The following is a 6,830-nucleotide window of genomic DNA, read 5'->3' on the forward strand; positions in this document are numbered from 1 at the left end:
TCTTTTAAGTAACACCATATCATACCAGATGCGGTTGTATACGAAAATGGGTTGAAAAAAATATTTCTTGAATTTGACAGTGGTAGGAAATCATTTCTACATTTAATGGCAGGAACAAAAAGGTTTATGTCATAGACATATATCATGTGCGTTTTAAAGCACCATTATTTATTTATTTGGTGTTTCTATTGCATACTTTTGAGGTTACCTGTTTACTAACGATTTAAGACCAGAGAAAAATTTGAACATTTTACTGGTTAACTTTCAGTTATGGTTATATTTGTATATGCAATGAAACGTAATGTGAAAGTTTGTCTTTAGTATCGGACACCTTTATCGTACCAGTATTTTAATTATTTAAAACAAAGATGAATTCATCACAATATTTGAGTAGGGGCATTAAGGCATAGTTTTCGCCCAAGAAAAATAAAATGTTTGATAACCATTTCAAATTAGCACATTATGTTTCGAAATGCATCGGGCCAAGAAATATAAATGAAAAACATAAGGATTTTTATCTGATGAAGTCATAATTACGTTATAATATGTACTGTTTTCACAAAAACGATGAAAAAAAACCCAGAATTTATGCAGTTTTCAATCTTTATTTCCGTTGTGGAAACATCTTGCGCAGCCAAGAAACAACAATAATTTAACATAAGCTTTAATATATTATTTTAAATTTCACCAATATAAAGTTGTTTCTTTGCTGCGTACATACTTTTTTAATCTAAAATATACTTAAAATTTGATGAAAAAACAAGATAAATCATGAAATTTAACAGAATATGCAAATCAAGTCATGATGTGTTGCCATGGTAACTTGTTCGATGTCAAATTTGGTTTTATTTTCTTAGTACCTTATACCTTTGTCAAGTTTTCAGTTATTTAAGAATGCGAATCATAACTTTTAAATTTGCAGTTATTTTTGGACACACTAATGGCCTTATTGTCCCTTCACTTTTATCAAAGACTATAGGGAAAATTCAAAGGTGGTATTACACCCAATAAATACCTAGTTATTTCATTTGTTTCAAGATTAACATTATACTAGCAATAAAGTTAAGCTACATTTTCTGCTTTTGAAATATAGAATTAGAACGGGACTATAACATTTCTTTTAATCACAATAACAATCTGTGTTCACGTAATCAAAAGTCATAATTCGATATAGAAAAAACAAATCTGGGTAGCAAAATAGCACAATACAAAAGCAACTAATTTTAATAAAAATTTCGGTTTCATCTGTTTTGGTTATTATATTTAGGCAGTGCTTTTTTGTTTATCATTCGAATCATTTGATAGCTTTATGACCGCTGACTAGCAATGACAATAATAATTATGAAAAGATGTAGAATTGGAATTTAAAAAAAAAGATAATGAAGTCCAAATAAAAATGTTTTTTACATTAAGGCTGCTAAGAGAAAAAAAAACCAAATAATACAACTATTTGAAGAAATGGAGGGAATCAAAATAGAAATGTACAGATATTAAAATTGTAGAATTGTACTATAATTAATGTTGCTGGTTTTATACGCGAATTTCTGTAGTCGAATTATTAAATATGAATTATATTTTAAAGAAAATGCTGTCAGCTCCAGACCTCAAGTAAACTGATTGAAAGAGTATGTATTCATCTATTTAAAATCAAGCAAAATACTTTCTATAAGGGGTTTAGTACCATATCATCAAAAAACATATGAGAAGAACATTAACCGAATAATACTATCATAAAATCTATGAGGAGAACATACACTGTATCATACTAACAACTGGTTTTAAAATAAATGTGTTTGTTTCCGACCTATAAGTGAATCAATATAAATACCAAAATATGCCATCTTAAATTATCTAACAACAGCATCGTAACTATTTCCCGACTGAATATGTCTGTATCATCATTTAAAATATGTTCTTTCTTCCTTGTTTTGGTACCTCATTTATAACATTTGAATATGGATGGAAGAAATATCATCGGTTTAAAGTATTTGTTTTTAATGAATTTTGAGAAATCTCCACCTGTGCATAACCTCGCAGTTAAAATACATTCTAGACTTTATTTGATACACTTCTTATCGGCATTGAACAATTCGTGTCTCTTTTGACTGGCCATGACGTTAAAAATTCCTGGGATGTGACTTAGTTGATTTTAGTCTCGGATATGCATGATTTTTATTATCAATAATTTTTTGCTTTTAACTAGCTACGAGTACTCTCATAACGTACCTCATTGTTAATTTGACCTGTGGATACTATTTTTAATCCTTTTTCGTTATTTAATGTTCATTTATTCAGTGTTTTATCTAGTCTATACAAATAAATGAAACAGTAGTATACCGCTGTTCGAAATAAATAAATAGATTGAAAAAAAACCAAACAAATCCGGGTAATAAACTAAACCTGTGGGAAACACATATACTAGCTTTGATAAGTATTTTGTATTACTATACATTTTCTCTTATTTGTACAATGGACATCAAAATTATTTATTTTGAAAAGATGTTTCCTTTCTCTCTCATAACTGTGTACCTAACGGCGAAATTATTTACATGTACCTGTGTATAATATTATTGTAAATGACGGATTTTCCTTCAATGTTACTGTTGTTGAAGCGGGAATGAATGTTTAAAAACAGACCGTCTGCCGTTTAAAGAGGATTGCTATTCCTCAAGAACGTTATGATTGGCCTTGCTGGACTCGAACAAGAGAAACATATGATCATGTTAGCAGTGCGTCCCCTTTCTTTTGTTATCTTTTCTTTTCGATGGCATCCTGGTTAAAATTCGCTTAACAGTTATGATATAAACTAATACGAAAACCTTAGTTTTCTTGGACCAAACTTATAATAGCACTAAATAATATTGAACACAAATGGCAAATGGCACGCAATAAAACAGGTCTTCTTCATATATACTAGTAGTCCGGATTCAAACGCGATTCAAAAATGACCCACGAATGTTGTATGACAGTCGATTGACAGCGACAAGACAGTGACACGACAGTTACACAGGTATCCCATGATATGAAACCCTGAAAAAGAGCCCAAAACAACTCACAATTGTCGTATCACTGTCACATGACTGTTGTGAAGCCGACTTGTGACAAACCTACGACAGTACAATTACAATTTATTTTTCTGTCGTGTACCCATTGTGGAACCATCGAAAACATGCCGTAGCTGATGTCACCTATTGAAATATTTTTGACAGTTTGTACGACAGTGCCACGACAACTATAGATCGTCCAAGACAAGAATCTTACGATCTGTTGTGAACGGGACTTAAATGCATAATTAACAGTTGATTTTATCGCTCGTAAACGCTCAGGATAAAATTGGAACTTATCATTGCCGAGGCCATGTGTGAATTCCTAACAAATATATGACTTCCATAATTCATTTCTTAAATAATACTCATACTCTTCTTTGCATAGATATATTTGAACGAAAAATTAGTTTTGAAGGTAATAAAACAGACGAAATGAATGATGTTAAGTACATATAATCTAACAGTATAAATCAAAATCAACAGGCTGCAATTTAACTTATAGTAGTGTATCATCAAAATATGCATTTAAGGATGTATTTAGATGAGGTTATTTGAAAATTAATAAATTAAGAAGTTAAGATTGAAACTATAAGCTGGTAGACCATCAGTTAAGGATAAAAATAAGCTAAAAATATTGATAGGTTATGTACCGCCTTTTCGAGATAATTGAGATTTTTAAAATATGGCGTGAAAAGGCTGACTCTGACTTTTACCTTATAATTACATTGGTATTATTGGGTCTCAAAACAAAAGAAAGAAAATTAAGAATCTTCTAAAATTTTGGTAAATGACCTTTCACGAGCTATTTAGTCTTATATGAAAAAATAAATAGGTATTATGGGGCAAAACATTTGACATTGTATTGTATGGGAAAAAACAAGTAGTCCGAACATTTGACACCAAATCCAAACGCTCACATATGTACATCCATAAAATGGGTTACATTCATTTGTAACTGATCAAACATATGAAATAGAGACATATAAATCTCTTTAATTAGGGACCCCGGTATAAAAAGGAAAATTAGATTAAGCCTTTAACTCATGTAAAAGATCAACGACACATTCTAAACTTTGAGATTGACTAATTTTCACTTCTTTGTGTAGGAACCATATATTTTCGTAATCAATATACAAAAAGCTATTTTTGGACATTGGAAATAACATTTTAAACTTGTTTTTAATATTTCACATTATCTTTATTTATGGAATTGCTCAACTGAATTTGCAGTTATCAATTACTCAAATAAAGTCCAACCTTATTTTTATAAAAGATGCATTGGTTTACATATTTTTATCGTGTCATCAGTTAATAGTTTATACATGAAATTGAGAATGGAAATGAGGAATGTATCAAAGAAGCAACAACCCGACCATAGAACAGACATTACAGAAGGTCACCAACAGGTCTTCACTGCAGCGAGAAATTCCCGCACCCGGAGGCGTGTTTCAGCTGGCCCCTAAACAAATGGATACTAGTTCGGTGATATTGAACGCCATACTTAACTCAAAATTATACAAAAGAAACTTAAATTAAATATAATACAAGACTAGCAAAGGCCAGAGGCTTCTAACTTGGGACAGGCGCAAAAATGCGGTTGGGTTAAACATGTTTATGATATCTCAATCCTCCCCCTATATCTCTAGCCAATGAAGAAAAGTAAACGCATAACAATACGCACATTCAAATTCACATTTAAGAGAAAATACATGTCTACATAATATGATTATTTGCTCTACGCGTGTAATAATAGTGATTCATATATGCATTGAAGCATTATCTTTAAACACATTTTAGATCATTTCGAGGAGGCATGTGGATCTTTATTTACACCTGTGTACCTGTCCCTGAAGGAAAAAACACCTTGTTTTATACAGTCTCTTATAATTGCAGATCAGGGTTAATATCCTGAGTCATCCTGGCCTTGATAGAAAGGACAGGTCTGGGACTTGGAGTTTTGACATCTTGCTGAACGTCTAATACTAGTTGATGTAAAATATACCACTCCTTGTCCTTTATAGAATACAGCGTCATGGAGGAAATTCACCACCCACGTTTTAAGTACTAATTAGACGTATGAGAGGAATGGTAGTCTGTATCTGTATAAATATGTTGTGGGTCTCCATACTGGCTTTAAGGTAGATTCATGGTATACTGCCATCCTCGATTGTACAATCACAATACAAAATCGGACTAATTATTTGCCCAAATCAGCAAATTTGGAAACAGATTTGCAATTTAATGGCTAGACTGTTTATTTATGTAAAGTAAACTTGTTAATTTATTGTATTATTCAAAATATTCAAACAAATATCAACCGTTTTGGTTTTTAAAATCATTTTTTTCAAATGAGCCATTTAAGGGGAGATAACGCTTTAAGTACAACATTTATACTGAGCTAATTGGATTTTTTTTTAATTTTTACTTTAGGCAAGAAAAAAAGTTCGGTGACACCATGTTTTCTTTTTATTTTCTTAAAACATATTATGAAATCTATCTTCTCACAATTTATTTCAAAATTCTGTCTCATAGAATTTTTATGCGCTAATATGTGTTTTTTTCATGAACAAACTTACCAAATTTAGGCAATTTCCAACGACTCATAGCTTGAAAAATAGCACGGTGATCCATACTTTTTATTATATTTATGAAAAAAGCATAGTCAAATTTTCATTTTGGTAAATTATAGGAAAATTCTGTCTCAAAAAACAATTACTTATGATCTACCTTAATACAACGGTTGAAATTGTACCATACATGTATTGATGGGTTACAAGATAAGTTACCAAGATTGATTTCAACGCTTTGTGCAGGCAATATGGTGTCATCAAGGTGGTTACATTCGCTCCTGCTTTACGAAGAAAGAGATACAATTATTCAACACCAAAGGTTTCAGTAATATTCAGACGTATTAGAGGAAAGGTAGTCTGTATCTGTATAAATATGTCGTGGATATCCACACTGGCTTTAATACAACGGTAAAACAACGTTACATTGATGTATTGATGTGTTGCGAGATTAGTTATAAAGATTGATTTCAACGATTGGTGCACGCAATATAGTGTCATCAGGGTAGTAAGACTCCTTCCTGTTTTACAAAGGAAGAGATACAATTCACTTCCAAAGTTTTCAGTACTATTCAGACGTATGAGAGGAATGGTAGTCTGCATCTAAATAGATATGTTGTGGCTCTCCATACTGGCTTTAATACAACGGTTGAAGTGTTCAATTGAAGATTGATTTCAACACTTGGTGCACGCAATGTAGTGTCCTGAGGTTGGTTACACTCGTAACTGTTTTTACGAAGAAAGAGATACAATAATTCGGTGTTTTTATTATTTTTGACTTGTTTTGCATAATATTTATTGTCATGAAATATGGAATTTCTTGGCATTTTTTTATTTAGGACATTTTAGGCGGTCTTTAGTGCATTTGGATATTTCTAATAGTTTGATGCATGTGGAAGTAAAATGCTCTGATAGCCCACATGCTACTCAGAGATTGAAAACATTGCAAACTTATATACTACATATAAGTCTGTCAACTACATCGTCTGTCAACTATGTAATATCGCAAATGGCAACATCAAAAGCTCAAACACATCAAGCCAACACTGGACACTGATATATTTCAGAGATCTTGTTAAAGGGACATAAGTCAATGGAAAAACATATAAATGATGAACTCACACGTTTCGACTAATGCGGGGTTCACACATTGCCGATTAATGCTCCCGTTTGAGATCAGACAGCAATACAACACGAACAGTGAAAAAGTCAGATT

The sequence above is a fragment of the Mytilus trossulus genome, chromosome 1 (assembly GCF_036588685.1).
Source record: "Mytilus trossulus isolate FHL-02 chromosome 1, PNRI_Mtr1.1.1.hap1, whole genome shotgun sequence".
Lineage (NCBI taxonomy): Eukaryota > Metazoa > Mollusca > Bivalvia > Mytilida > Mytilidae > Mytilus > Mytilus trossulus.